A 16279-nucleotide genomic window follows, 5' to 3' on the forward strand; every position below is an offset into this window, starting at 1 on the left:
TGGTCCATGCACCGATTCAAACGGCAATCACTTGTCTTGGTCTTGCCGGACTAGACTACTAAGGGTAGGGCCATGTGACATGGTGCGTATCCTTGAGTGGAGATTATCCATCAAAGATCCTGGGTACCCTCTTTGTAAGAACTTACTGCACATTTGGTTCAATCGATAGTCAAGATATGAATCATCAGCAATTCTCCTCACCCTGAGCAATTGGCTCCAGGGGAGCAAAATTTAACATACTAATTGTATGGCAACTGTCATACCTGAGGAGATTATTCTGATCAGTTGATTTGGTAAACAGGTCGGTTGTCAACAAACCTCCAAAAACCGGGGGGGGGGGGGCGAGGCTAGCAAGCAAGATGGCCGGACACAACTGAGCTGAGCTCCCACAAGGACACTCCAAATCCTGGCAAAATGCTGCAATAAAAGACACCACAGGACCGCAAAACAACGCTGGAAGACAGTGGAGACCTCCCTGCTACCTCCGGTGACCAGCGACAGCAGCAGCGGGGAGGAGAGCTGAGCAGAGACACATCTGAAGCCCCTGAGCCCGAGTGCCAGTAGCTGTGAGGAGAAGGAAGGTACATGGGGAAGAGGGTAGCCGGCGAGATAGAGATCCCCCTGCTGTAGAATAAATACCTGCCTGAAGGCAGATAAGAGGTCAGAGCCGGAATCCTTCCCAGCAGGCACCCTCATAGCTAACACCCTGTAACAGGAGACGAGTGCCATTAGCAGGGACACAGCAAGAGACGCCATCATTACACAGCAGGGCAGAGAGAAAGCGCGGGGAAAAAGGAGACAGGCAGACAAACAAGAACCCCCTGCCTAACTATACCACCAGTCATACATTGCCTGCCTGTGACAGAAGCAAGACACAGAAGCTACCCCTCCCCATATATATATATATATATATATATATATATATATATATATATATATGTACCACAAAGCCTAATATAAAAGAAATACCGTCTGCAAGAGGCAACATTAAGGCAGAGATACAGAGAAGCCACTTTAGAGTGAGACACTACTCTATAAAACAAGCTGCAAGACACAATATAGTGTAACCCAGTGCACATAGCGGCTGACCACAGAGAGCAATAGCTTTTAAAGAAATATAGTATTTGCAGATACAAGATAAGCAACTCTGCCACATAAACCGGCTGACCACAGAGAGCAACAGCTTTAAAAGACATAGCACTTGCAGATACAAAATAAGCAACTCTACCGCATAAATCGGCTGATCACAGAGAGCAACAGCTTTAAAAGAAAGATAGCATCTGCAGATACAAGATAAGCCACTCTGCCACATAAACTGGCTGACCACAGAGAGCAACAGCCTTAAAAGAAATATAGCACCTGCAGACACAAGATAAGCAATTCTGCCACATAAATCGGGTGGCCACAGAGAACAACAGCCTTTAAAAGTAATATAGCATCTGCAGATTTAAGACAAGTAATTGTCATATAAACCGGCTGACTACAGAGAGCAACAGCTTTAAAAGAAATATAACATCTACAAATACAAGGTAAGCAACTCTGCCACATAAACCGGCTGACCACAGAGAGCAACAGCTTTTAAAGAAATATAGCATCTGCAGATACAAGATAAGCAATCCTGCCACATAAACTGGCTGATCACAGAGAGCAACAGCTCTTAAAGAAATATAACATCTGCAGATACAAGATAAGCAACCCTGCCACATAAACCGGCTGATTACAGAGAGCAACGGCTCTAAAAGAAATATAACACCTGCAGATGCAAGACAAGTAACTTTGCCACATAAACGGACTGTATGGGCTCTTTCAGATACCCATTACAACAAAGCTCAGAGGGTATAACTCCACAAACACAGATACAAGATACCAGCTGTCAGCAGTCATGAGCACACGAGCAAAAAAACAATCCTGCAATTGATAAACTAAAAGACTTTGCGAGGACCGATAACTCTGAAATACCGCATAAAATGGCTAAATCTACGCCTGCTAAAGTCAGAAATACTGATACAGAGCAAGAGCAAGAATCTGAACCAACGATGCGCCAACTACTAGAGGCTATTAACGCCTGCAAAACATCCCTGACAGGGAAAATAGAGGAGATTAAAGTAGACGTTAATCTGATCCGTCAAGACCTACAAAATGTAAGAGGACGTCTAAATGAGGTGGAGGAAAGGGTATCTACTGTGGAGGATAGGATGAAACCGCTTACAGCTAAAGTGCAAACAGCAACCCAAAAAGCCGATCTATGTCATTCCAAAACGGACGATTTGGAAAATTGTCTACGACGAAACAACATTCGCATTATCGGCCTCCCAGAGAGAGCGGAAGGCTCATCCCCTGAAACCTTCCTACAACAATGGTTGAAGTCCACACTGGGAGAGGACGTATTTACACCCATGTTCGCAGTAGAAAGGGCCCATAGAGTACCTACAAAACCACCTGCACCAGGCGCACCCCCAAGACCACTACGAGCACGTCTCCTCAACTGTCGGGACAGAGACATTGCTTTGAGACAAGCGAGACTAAAAAGTCCCATTACACACAACAATGCAGTGGTGACAATATTTCCAGATTTTTCGACAGAACTACAGAAACAACGAGCCACGTTTGTAGAAATTAAAAAGAAATTCAAACAACGAGAAATTCCATATTCCATGGCGTATCCGGTAAGACTGTGGATTGTTTCAGAGGGGAAAGTAGTATTCCTGCACACGCCTGAAGAGGCAGAGGAATGGCTACGGATGCATCCGGCTACAAAAACAAATGAAAGGCTAACAGAGTGAGAGTACCAACACTACAAGCAGGAGAAGAAGAGGGGAAAACGGGAAGACCCCAACAGACAGTATTTTGTTATCCTGTAGGAGAAGAAAGCTAAGTCACTGGATGTTGAATTATGATAGGAGGTGGAGGGGGGAAATGACATGTCCTATACTTATGCGGTCTAGGGGTGTGTGTGTGGGGGGGGGGGGGGGGGGGGGAACAGCGGTCGACCACAAATAGAATATGTAAATAATAACTGATAAGTAAATGCGTGTGTCTAAATTGATACTCGCTTGGAGCTTGACCGGGGTTCCCCCTTCGTCATCTATTGAATATTAGAGTGTCTATAACAAATGTTTAGTAATATTGAGCAGGAGTGAGGAAGGAGGAATAGAAAAATCGTTTGATAATTTGCGGATTTTCTGGTAAAATCCACCATTAGCTGTATAAGCTGTAGTGGAAACCCAATATTTCTATATTTTGGACTTTGATCCTTTGGTAGTGGACATTAGTGAATTTGACATTCTGTATAACCAAATGTCATGTTTGCTTCTGTTCTTACATTTACGCAATATGCAATACATCCTCTTATGAAACTTCTGTTCTCAAAATGCTGACAAGATAATATATAGTATAAACACGTTACATTTTCCATCTATTTTGCAACTTTGGAAGACAGTATAACTCAGACATGGACAACCGCAGTCTGAAACAGCTACCGCAATAATTACTCAAGCAATTTTACTGGAAACGTATGCAAATAACATGGGAGGTCTATGCTATTACTAACTCATGATGTAACCCAATTATATCGAAGGAACCACACGTGGGCCTAAGACAACCCAGTCATTTCATCCACCACCTGATGGCCAATCACAGATGACCGGAGGATGGAAGAATTGCAAGATGCTTATCCAATAATTAAACAATACGTTGTATCTATGTAATCTTTTGACCTGCCCAGATGTTAAACTCTTAAAAGAGGCTACACGCCCAACATTAAAGTTAGAATTGAGGAAGCTATACATGCTGAACCTCGTGTCAGTGTGAAAACTTCTTATGCGCATTATCAATTCAGAATTAATATGGAGGGGTGTAAACATTCCAAATTGAGTAAGCCGTGGTTCCACAAAGGAAAGCCACGACAGCTGGCACCCCAGATGGGACGTGATCGATAGGTTCCAAACATCTCGGACAGAAAACACGGACATAGGCAACCTTGGACTTAGTGGGCCCAACAGAATCATCAGAACATGGTAAGATAAATTAATTATCTATACCTGTGTGGCTAAGTTCAGGCTTGCCTGTGGACCGTGCAAGGCCGATCGGTTTGGACCCGCTCGACAGGTATTTCTATAAGTCTCGATCACTCGATAAGAACCTGTCATAAGATATAAAGGAATGTTTACATGCCTGTTGTCTTGAGAGTACTGGTCGAGTGGCGAGGTCAGTAGCTGCCTTAAGGGGGGGGGGGGGGGTTGACCCTGCGCAGGTGTCCCGATTACTCGGGTCAGGTTTGGTTACAAAACCTAAGAGTAAGGGACCTGTGAGGGTAGTTTGGCTGAGGTGTTCCTGCTCTGGTCCGGTTTGGTTACAAAGCCTAAGGGTCAGGAAGCCGTCAAACGTCTGGGCAGGTATCGCTACTTCGGTAAAGTCTGGTAAAAGGCTTCCGAAGAAAGGGAACTGACAGACCGGATCCCGAGGGGCAGTGAGACTAAAACCAGCCGTACCGGTACTCTGTCTATTTGTTTGTTTAGTTGTGTGGGTATACCACACATGTCTTGCCCAAATTGCCAAAAAGGATTGATATTGACGATAAGTACCCTTGGATGGGAGATCTGCAGTCAAAATAATCCCTACCCCGCCCACCGCTGTGGTTACGGTCCACTGTTTGAGGATGATGGTCTGCAAATATTTGTTTATCGTTTAAACGTGCACGAGTAGATCCCTCCGTCTGAGGGTAGATCAATAAACTGTGTAGTGACAGAAATGCTAGAGACTCTAGGGCGGGACATACTATGTCCGGCATCTGAGGAGACTTCTATAATCATGAATCTGACAGCCATGATTGAAATTGAAAGGCAACAAACAATGTAGCAAGGTCAATTCTTACACCCTCCAGAAAAGTGTGGAAGGGGTGGAGAGTCAAGTTATCATTGATTAATCAAGCAATCTTTCTGTGTGCTCAAAACGTCCTACCTGTCAGTTTTATAAAGTTAGTGTGCTTGTCTGTTGTGTAGAGCTAATCCTGCTGAGTTGTTCTATAGGAATAGTTTGTTTGTCTGTCATATAGAAGTAGTATCAGTCCTGCTCAACTGTAAGAAGAGATTGTTGGCAATGAGAATGCATTGGCTGGGTTATAGCCAAGATTAATGCACCGTACACAGCGGCGCGCTGTGGGTTTGGACTTTATAGGATACATGTGCATTATTGGATCCCTTCTAGTAAGACAGACTACTAGACTGTGTTGCTGTTGGGTTGTTAAACGTTGAAAGTATAGGCTTGTGCCCGTAAGTGAATGTATAAAAAGGGTTAACTGAATGTGTAGAGAGAAAAAAAAAAAAGGCTGGTAACTTCATTTAAAAAGAGGAAGTGCCATAACTCTTAATAGAAGTGAAGCAATTCCTGTGCTGTAATAAATAAATAAACTATACGTCCATCATACAAATGTAAAAAGTTATATGCCACTCACATCCTGAGGGGGCTCTTAAGAATACATCTATGTTTGCCAAGTCCCCAATTCAATTGTAACCACATACAATGTTAGGTGGTCACCGCTGTGACAGTAAGGTTACAACATAAGATTTATGCATTAGACGTTAGAATTTCCCTAAGTGTCAGAAAGAGGAAGAGAAGGTGGGCTGAAATGGCGTCTGTATCAGCACACGCCAAAGACACCAGCGTTCAATATAACAGTTTAGTGAATAGAGAGAATTGCAGTACATTACCAATCAGATGGAGATGCCCGGCATCTAAGACTGCATCTGCCCAGTCGCCGGAAGTCTGGGACAAAAACTGTTGTAAAAGTAAAAAGTAGCCACGTTCTCCCTTGTAATCCTGTCGCTAGGCTGTCACGGGAGCGAGAGATTTTAAAAAGAGGAAGTTACTAGCCCTGACAACGTCCCAGCACCAGTAAAGTACATTCACAGACAATATAAAATAAATAAATAAACTACAGGGAGTAAGAGAAACTGTAGAGAAGCCAAGGAATAGGAAACAAGCAGGTAACGATAAGGCCAGGTATCCACAGGAGGAACGGGGCAGATTGACCCGTAATCTGTAAAATGTAAATTGTGTGATGCATAAGACTATCTTTATTGGGTTGTGATGTGTATCCAAGGACTGCCAACCTTGAATGAGAGAATAAGGAAGTAAGGGATTAGCCTGATTCAGAGGGGTGGAGCTAGATGATGCAAGAACACGTCTCTTATCCAAGGAGGGGGTAAGAATCATAGATAGCCAGAAGAAAAAGTTTTGTTTTTTCCTCCTGTCTCAAACTCAGCTTTCCACGGTTCCTGACAGCTACAAGACAGACGTAGGGAAATTGAATGTACCGACCATGATAATATATATGAGACCCGGATACACACCCCTGGGTCAAACAGTATCCCCCTAGTTTAAAAAAAAAAAAAAGGGGGGTGAAGGGTCAGCCACACATGTTAGGTGCTGTGTGCTGATGCTTTGGAAAAAACTGCCAACCGGCCACAATTTCACTGTTAATTTCTCTTGCAGAAGGCTGTAAGGCCTGGAGGCCTCCAAAGACTAACCAAGTTCTCCAGGCCATATCTGTACATACACCCGTTGCCAAATTCCGCACCTTTCTGGGCCTTGTTTCATACTGCCACCCATACGACAGTATTGACACAAAAGCACGGAGGACAACCACAGCCATGAGGTTAGATCCAGTGACTCGAGGAGCTCCCTCATCTGCTTGTGCGGTGGCAGCAGTACAGGCAATGGTTGACAAATCTTCTAAGTTGGTATTGGACTACCCCCTAGTGGTCCACACCCCAAATGACACCCAGAACTTACTCATGCAAGTGCAACCCAAGCACTTATCTCTGGCCTATTAGATCCGGCTACAATGTGCCCTTTCCATGCCTCCCCCAATATTTCTTCCCAATGTTGTAATACCTTGAACCCGGCTACTCTTCTTTTAATCAGGTATTCCGGTTCAAAAGGGGGAGGGGAGGCATAGGTGATCTGAGTATGGCAGATCAGCTATTTTTTAAAATTGTTTAAAATTCTGTGCAACAAGATTCTGACATTATTGTAGTGATGTACACACTGTTAATGATGCATATTTTGAGTTTTCTTTTGTAGATGGTATCAGGGTGAGGATTGATGACTCCGAACCAGATATGCAGAGCTCACACAACAAGATGTCCTAAACGCAGAAGCTCTGCCTCCGCATGTCTCAGGGCAAGAAGCGAAACCGGAGGCCCTCACTGAGGCGTGTGGAGTGGTAGAAGGTAAGACGGCAACTCTTTACACTGACTCCTGGTATGCATTTGGCATAGCTCATGATTATGGCCCAATATGGAGGCCAGACAGCTTGTTATCTCAGTAGGATAGCCAATTAAGAATGGTGCAGCGGTGCAGAGTCTCATGGAAACCCTACTACTACTACCTGGCAATGGAGAATTCACACCGGTTTCTACAATGGAGAAGTGAGAGATGACACCCTCGCCGACAACACAGCAAAGGCAGCGGCCCTCAAGCCGTGGAAGAAAGAAGAATAGATACTGACAGCATGAGTCAGTGATAAAAACTTTGGACTTTGATAAAACCTTTGGACTTTGATAAAACCTTTGGACTTTGATAAAACCTTTGGACTTTGATATGTCAAGGACTTTACAGTTACAAGTCAACGAGGAAAGAAAGCAGATGGGCTAAAAGACGGGAGCGACAGAACAGGACGGCGTATGGCGAACAATCAACACAAATTGCCTACAGAGGTCCCTGTCCCCGATGATGGCCCAACTGGTACACAGAATCAAAAGCAGCGATGACATCGACACTGAACAAGAATGGGTGACACCTGGGTTCTCTGTAGCTGCTGCATCATTTGTCCAGTTAGCATGATCTTTGCCATATGCGAGTCCGGACAGAAGTAAGGTAGCCATATAACACTTGCCTTGACCACTCTACCCATTTCAGGGATTGCCAATTTGACCACATTCAGCTCACACCTGTTGGGGAGTATGAATATGTGCTTGATGTTGCTCGAGTCTTTTTCAGATTGGAGGCCCACCCTGATACTAAGGTAGATGAGCAGATAACCACACAGAAGCTCATGAATGAGGTAATCTACAGATACAGGGTACCGGAAGTGAATGAGGTAAACGAAGGTACACACTTCACAGGTAAAATAATGTGACATCATGTCTAGAAAGTAATTGGACAGGGGAGTGTGCCTTAGTAAAGCCCTTATGCTCCCCCACATCCTGTCAGACAGCATTGAAGATAATGAGGTTACCCCCCATAGTTACTCTATCTTGATCCAACTCTGCTGTGTTCTGTAGTTATCCTGTCATGTTGGTCTATCCTTGTTTTCCGCATAGGTACGGCGTTCCTTCCAGTCTTGTCACTAGGTAGTGTAGGGTCAGTGTAGGCGGCCTGGACGTGTTCACCATCAGGACTATCTCCAGGAGGGACATTGGTGTGGGTGAAGATCAGGGAGTCCCACGCCGTGCGTACCTGTGCACACTACTAGTATTGTAACAGCACATTAAAGTGAGAAGAGAGGCTCCTGGTGATAGTTTTGACCCACACATGTACGTTGACGTCATCAGACAGCCAAGGGGGGTACCTGACGAGTTTTTAAATTTTTTTCCTGATTATTATGGTAAATAAAATGTTGACTGGATTAATTATGTTTATTACAATTAAAAGTGATTTATAAGTTATACTAGGGACGCCTTATAGCGACTAGTCGACTAATAGGACCTACCTCGACTATGATTTTTTAAAATACAATGGCACTAGGTACGATTTTAGCCAAAAAGGGAGTGTCTGTAAGATGATAGGGTTGACTTGTACCTACATTCCAGACAACACGTGACCCGCAGGTAAAGACGCAGTTGCCATTAAGAAGCTGACCGCACTAACTAAAAAGAGCTAACCTTAGTCTGTTTTCCTCAGTTAGGTACCTAACAGGAGAAGGAAAAAATATATATAAAATAAGGTTTGAAACATTGTGTATTTAGAATACTGTGATAGGTTTTCGCTAAGATTTTGCTTTATTTTATCTGCAGTGCACTCTGCTCATGCCACACAACATGCCGGTGTTACAACGCCCCTGGTCCTGTTACCTTGCTGCCTCTGGAAAAGGGAAGTGGGAATAATCACCTGGTAGCTCTTTCCTTCCAGACTAATATATATGATAATGCACTTACTAATAAGACAAAGATTCAGTCATGTTGATCAGTCATTAGATGGTCCTGACTTTGCACTCTTGTTGATGAATCGAGGTAATGTCAAGAAGGCGAGGTTCTATACAAGTTATGCAGTGTTTACCTGAAATAGTAAAAGTCGCACCTCTCCTAACCTAATTATATTTGTCACCTTTATAGTCATCCTAATTTCTGTTTGTCGTTGCATACAGTGTATTCCGACCCTGATGACTACCTGGTCCACCTGTCTCACTACGATGTCCAAAAAAAAGCCCACTGTCAGCGCAAACATCAACATCATGGATCCAGAATACGATGATGTCGAACCATCCTATACCCCCATGACAGCAATAGCTCCAGTGTACAACACAATACGAGTCTAGGGTCAGCGGTGGGGGATTGGGGTGGGACGGAGCAGGGCGAGTTTAGTGAAACAGATAGTTTCAAGGGGGGTCTGTAGTGGAAACCCAATATTTCTATATTTTGGACTTTGATCCTTTGGTAGTGGACATTAGTGAATTTGACATTCTGTATAACCAAATGTCATGTTTGCTTCTGTTCTTACATTTACGCAATATGCAATACATCCTCTTATGAAACTTCTGTTCTCAAAACGCTGACAAGATAATATATAGTATAAACACGTTACATTTTCCATCTATTTTGCAACTTTGGAAGACAGTATAACTCAGACATGGACAACCGCAGTCTGAAACAGCTACCGCAATAATTACTCAAGCAATTTTACTGGAAACGTATGCAAATAACATGGGAGGTCTATGCTATTACTAACTCATGATGTAACCCAATTATATCGAAGGAACCACACGTGGGCCTAAGACAACCCAGTCATTTCATCCACCACCTGATGGCCAATCACAGATGACCGGAGGATGGAAGAATTGCAAGATGCTTATCCAATAATTAAACAATACGTTGTATCTATGTAATCTTTTGACCTGCCCAGATGTTAAACTCTTAAAAGAGGCTACACGCCCAACATTAAAGTTAGAATTGAGGAAGCTATACATGCTGAACCTCGTGTCAGTGTGAAAACTTCTTATGCGCATTATCAATTCAGAATTAATATGGAGGGGTGTAAACATTCCAAATTGAGTAAGCCGTGGTTCCACAAAGGAAAGCCACGACAAAGCTGTTTTTGTTGATTCAAGTTATGTTAACTATAGATGTGTTTTGGTATTTATATTCCTGGACTGACACTAGATATACGTTATTACACTTAACAAATAGAGATGAGCGAACGTACTCGTCCGAGCTTGATGCTCGGGCAAATATTAGCGTGTTCGGGATGCTCGTTACTCGTAACGAGTACCACGCGATGTTCGAGTTACTTTCAGTTTCCTCTCTGAGACGTTAGCGCGCTTTTCTGGCCAATTGAAAGACAGGGAAGGCATTACAACTTCCCCCTGTGATGTTCCAGCCCTATACCACCCCCCTGCTGTGAGTGGCTGGGGAGATCAGATGTCACCCGAGTATAAAAGTCGGCCCCTCCCGCGGCTCGCCTCAGATGCCTTGTGAGATAGCTGAGGGACAGTGCTGCTGGTGCCGGAGCTGCTGTAGGGAGAGCGTTAGGAGTTAGTGTAGGCTTCAAGAACCCCAACGGTCCTTCTTAGGGCCACATCTAACAGTGTGCAGTAGTGTGGAGGCTGCTGTTAGCAGTGTTGCACATTTTTTTTTTTTTTCCAAATCGGCCGTGCAGAGCATTGCGCCCTGCAGTAATACTACAGGGACAGAAGTGGTGGTTAGGCAGGGAGAGTGTTAGGAGTTAGTGTAGGCTTCAAGAACCCCAATGGTCCTTCTTAGGGCCACCTCTAACAGTGTGCAGTAGTGTGGAGGCTGCAGTTAGCAGTGTTGCACATTTTTTTTTTTTCCAAATCGGCCGTGCAGAGCATTGCGCCCTGCAGTAATACTACAGGGACAGAATTGTGTAGGCAGGGCCAGAAGACATATTTTATTGATTGAATATACGCAGTGGGCCTTTCCTTGAAAAAAAAGGGAAAAATTTCTATTTGGCCTGCAGGCTTGCGCCAATTTATTTCCTGCCTGGGAAATCACCGCTCTGCTGTAGTTAATAACTCTGCAACACTGCAGTTCTGTGACACATTTGCAGGGCCACCACAACACATTTATTATTGATTGAATATACGCAGTGGGCCTTTCCTTTAAAAAAAAAGGGCAACTACTATTCTATTTGGCTTGCCTCTGACAGTCCTGAGCGTTCTGGGTACGTGTGTGCTGGGTGGAGAACGTAAACAAAAATCATACGCAGCCAGCTAAGTTTAACAGCAGGCTTGCGCCAATTTATTTCCTGCCTGGGAAATCACTGCTCTGCTGTAGTTAATAACTCTGCAACACTGCAGTTCTGTGACACATTTGCAGGGCCAGAAGACATATTTTATTGATTGAATATACGCAGTGGGCCTTTCCTTGAAAAAAAAGGGAAACATTTCTATTTGGCCTGCAGGCTTGCGCCAATTTATTTCCTGCCTGGGAAATCAAATCACTGGTAATACAGCATGCTGAGGGGTAGGGGTAGGCCTAGAGGACGTGGACGCGGCCGAGGACGCGGAGGGCCAAGTGAGGGTGTGGGCACAGGCCGAACTCCTGATCCATATGTATCGCAGCCGACTGCTGCGCGATTAGGAGAGAGGCACGTTTCTGGCGTCCCCACATTCATCACACAATTAATGGGTCCACGCGGGAGACCTTTATTAGAAAATGAGCAGTGTGAGCAGGTCCTGTCGTGGATGGCAGAAAGTGCTTCGAGCAACCTATCGTCCACCCACAGTTCTGCACCGTCCACTGCTGCAAATCCGAATCCTCTGTCTGCTGCTCCTCCTTCCTCCCAGCCTCCTCACTCCACTACAATGACACATGCTCAGGAGCGGGAAGACTCCCAGGAACTGTTCTCGGGCCCCTGCTCAGATTGGGCAGCAGTGGTTCCTCTCCCACCAGAGGAGTTTATCGTCACTGATGCCCAACCATTGGAAAGTTCCCGGGGTCCGGGGGATGAGGCTGGGGACTTCCGGCAACTGTCTCAAGACCTTTCAGTGGGTGAGGAGGACGATGACGATGAGACACAGTTGTCTATCGGTGAGGTAGTAGTAAGGGCAGTAAGTCCGAGGGAGGAGCGCACAGAGGATTCTGAGGAAGAGCAGCAGGACGATGAGGTGACTGACCCCACCTGGTGTGCAACGCCTACTCAGGACAGGTCTTCAGAGGGGGAGGCAAGGGCAGCAGCAGGGCAGGTTGCAAGAGGCAGTGCGGTGGCCAGGGGTAGAGGCAGGGCCAGACCGAATAATCCACCAAGTGTTTCCCAAAGCGCACCCTCGTGCCATGCCACCCTGCAGAGGCCAAAGTGCTCTAAGGTCTGGCAGTTTTTCACAGAGACGCCTGACGACCGACGAACAGTGGTGTGCAACCTTTGTAGCGCCAAGATCAGCCGGGGAGCCACCACCAACAGCCTCACCACCACCAGCATGCGCAGACATATGATGGCCAAGCACCCCACAAGGTGGGATGAAGGCCGTTCACCGCCTCCGGTTTGCACTGCTGCCTCTCCCCCTGTGCCCCAACCTGCCACTGAGATCCAACTCCCCTCTGAGGACACAGGCAGTACCGTCTCCTGGCCTGCACCCACACCCTCACCTCCGCTGTCCTCGGCCCAATCCAGCAATGTCTTGCACCGCACCGTCCAGCCGTCGCTAACGCAAGTGTTTGAGCGCAAGCGCAAGTACGCTGCCACGCACCCGCACGCTCAAGCGTTAACCGTCCACATAGCCAAATTTATCAGCCTTGAGATGCTGCCGTATAGGGTTGTGGAAACGGAGTCCTTCAAAAGTATGATGGCGGCGGCGGCCCCGCGCTACTCAGTTCCCAGTCGCCACTACTTTTCCCGATGTGCCGTCCCAGCCCTGCATGACCACGTCTCCCGCAACATTGTACGTGCCCTCACCAACGCGGTTACTACCAAGGTCCACTTAACAACGGACACGTGGACAAGCACAGGCGGGCAGGGCCACTACATCTCCCTGACGGCACATTGGGTGAATTTAGTGGCTGGGACAGAGTCAGAGCCTGGGACCGCTCACGTCCTACCCACCCCCAGAATTGCGGGCCCCAGCTCGGTGGTGGTATCTGCGGCGGTGTATGCTTCCTCCACTAAAGCACCCTCCTCCTCCTCCTCCTCCAACGCAACCTCTGTCTCGCAATCAAGATGTGTCAGCAGCAGCACGTCGCCAGCAGTCGGTGTCGCGCGGCGTGGCAGCACAGCGGTGGGCAAGCGTCAGCAGGCCGTGCTGAAACGACTCAGCTTAGGAGAGAAGAGGCACACGGCCCACGAACTGCTGCAGGGTCTGACAGAGCAGACCGACCGCTGGCTTGCGCCGCTGAGCCTCCAACCGGGCATGGTCGTGTGTGACAACGGCCGTAACCTGGTGGCGGCTCTGCAGCTCGGCAGCCTCACGCACGTGCCATGCCTGGCCCACGTCTTTAATTTGGTGGTTCAGCGCTTTCTGAAAAGCTACCCACGCTTGTCAGACCTGCTCGTAAAGGTGCGCCAGCTCTGCGCACATTTCCGCAAATCCCACACGGACGCTGCCACCCTGCGCACCCTGCAACATCGGTTTAATCTGCCAGTGCACCGACTGCTGTGCGACGTGCCCACACGGTGGAACTCTACACTCCACATGTTGGCCAGGCTCTATGAGCAGCGTAGAGCTATAGTGGAATACCAACTCCAACATGGGCGGCGCAGTGGGAGTCAGCCTCCTCAATTATTTTCAGAAGAGTGGGCCTGGTTGGCAGACATCTGCCAGGTCCTTCGAAACTTTGAGCAGTCTACCCAGGTGGTGAGCGGCGATGCTGCAATCATTAGCGTCACCATTCCTCTGCTATGCATCTTGAGAAGTTCCCTGCAAAGCATAAAGGCAGATGCTTTGCGCTCGGAAACAGAGCCGGGGGAAGACAGTATGTCGCTGGATAGTCAAAGCACCCTCCTGTCTATATCTCAGCGCGTTCAGGAGGAGGAGGAGGAGCATGAGGAGGATGAGGAGGAGGGGGAAGAGACGGCTTGGCCCACTGCTGACGGTACCCATGCTGCTTGCCTGTCATCCTTTCAGCGTGTATGGCCGGAGGAGGAGGAGGAGGAGGATCCTGAAAGTGATCTTCCTAGTGAAGACAGCCATGTGTTGCGTACAGGTACCCTGTCACACATGGCTGACTTCATGTTAGGATGCCTTTCTCATGACCCTCGCGTTACACGCATTCTGGCCACTACGGATTACTGGGTGTACACACTGCTCGACCCACGTATAAGGAGAACCTTTCCCCTCTCATTCCCGAAGAGGAAAGGGGTTCGAGAGTGTTGCTATACCACAGGACCCTGGCGGACAAGCTGATGGTAAAATTCCCATCCGACAGCGCTAGTGGCAGAAGGCGCAGTTCCGAGGGCCAGGTAGCAGGGGAGGTGCGGAGATCGAGCAGCATGTACAGCACAGGCAATGCAACAGTCTTTAAGACCCTGGACAGCTTTATGGCTCCCCAGCAAGACTGTGTCACCGCTCCCCAGTCAAGGCTGAGTCGGCGGGAGCACTGTAAAAGGATGGTGAGGGAGTACGTAGCCGATTGCACGACCGTCCTCCGTGACGCCTCTGCCACCTACAACTACTGGGTGTCGAAGCTGGACACGTGGCCTGAACTCGCGCTGTATGCCCTGGAGGTGCTTGCTTGTCCTGCTGCTAGCGTCTTGTCAGAGAGGGTGTTTAGTGCGGCTGGGGGAATCATCACAGATAAGAGTACCCGCCTGTCAACCGACAGTGCCGACAGGCTAACACTCATCAAGATGAACAAAGCCTGGATTTCCCCAGACTTCTCTTCTCCACCAGCGGACAGCAGCGATACCTAAGCAATATGTAGGCTGCACCTGCGGATGGAAGCATCGTTCTCTCTCACCATCCAAAACGGGGACATTTCTGCTTCATCAATCTGTGTATAATATTCCTCCTCCTCCTGCTCCTCCTCCTGAAACCTCACGTAATCACGCCGAACGGGCAATTTTTCTTAGGGCCACAAGGCTCACTCATATAATTTTTCTAAACAATTTTTATACGTTTCAATGCTCTTAAAAGCGTTGAAACTTTAACTTGAACCAATTTTTCGTTAAACTGGGCTGCCTCCAGGCCTAGTTACCACTTAAGCCACATTAACCAAAGCGATTAATGGGTTTCACCTGCCCTCTTGGTTGGGCATGGGCAATTTTTTTGAGGTACATTACTACTGTTGGTACACCAATTTTTTGGGGCCCTCACCTACAGTGTAATCATAGTAATTTCTATGTTCTTCGCCTGCACTCATGGTACAGAAAGGTGTGTGGGGTTGGCCTACACTTTAGCTACATAAATGTAACTGGGGCCTTGTCTATACTGCAGCTACTGAAATGTGAAAGAGACTGTTATCTCCCTAAACTGCTGCAATGGGATTGTTTCTGGGGCCTGTCTTGAGTGCTACTATTACTGAAATGGAACTAAGACTGCGCTCCCCCTATACTGCTGCTAGTGATATGTTAGTGGGGCCTGTCCCTAATGGTACCGCTGAAATGTTAATAATTCTGGGCTCTGCCTATACCGCTGCTAATGGTATGTCACTGGGGTGTGGAAACAGAGGCTTCACAAAGACATGATGGCGGCGAGGCCATTTCCCACCAACGCTGTTACTGTTAAGGTGCATATAACCACGGACACGTGTAGAGGACACATAGTGCCTCCAAAACATTCCCCTCCTCCTCCAACAATGAAAACATACTTGGCAAATACCTTTGCATTGGTCCGTCTGGTGGCAGTCCAAGAATTTCACCTTTAACGACACAACAAGAGAGCACCACCACCATCCCCCCGCCACGGCCCACTTAATCCTGGCCACATTCCGAAAACCAACTACATAAAACCGCGCTACCAGGTCCGCAGTCACCACCACATTACCACCAACGAGGTTACTGTTAAGGTACATATTACCAGTCAGACTGGGGCATGCAGTGTGGGCCGAAGCCCACCTGTATTAAGCACGACATTACCTCAGCTGTGATGGGCAATGCAATGGGATATTTT

General features: G+C 47.1%; 1 protein-coding gene across 1 annotated transcript in view; it reads left to right on the forward strand.

Moving 5' to 3' along the window:
- The first annotated feature begins 562 nt into the window (after positions 1-562).
- LOC136605490 (apolipoprotein A-I-like) overlaps positions 563-16279 on the forward strand; it is a 61257-nt gene continuing 45540 nt past the window's right edge. The window contains exon 1 of the mRNA XM_066588971.1: positions 563-581. The gene's annotated coding sequence lies outside the window, so the exon portion shown is untranslated. The remainder of the gene's footprint in view (positions 582-16279) is intronic.

Source organism: Eleutherodactylus coqui, unplaced genomic scaffold (assembly GCF_035609145.1).
Source record: "Eleutherodactylus coqui strain aEleCoq1 unplaced genomic scaffold, aEleCoq1.hap1 HAP1_SCAFFOLD_314, whole genome shotgun sequence".
Taxonomy (NCBI): Eukaryota; Metazoa; Chordata; class Amphibia; order Anura; family Eleutherodactylidae; genus Eleutherodactylus; species Eleutherodactylus coqui.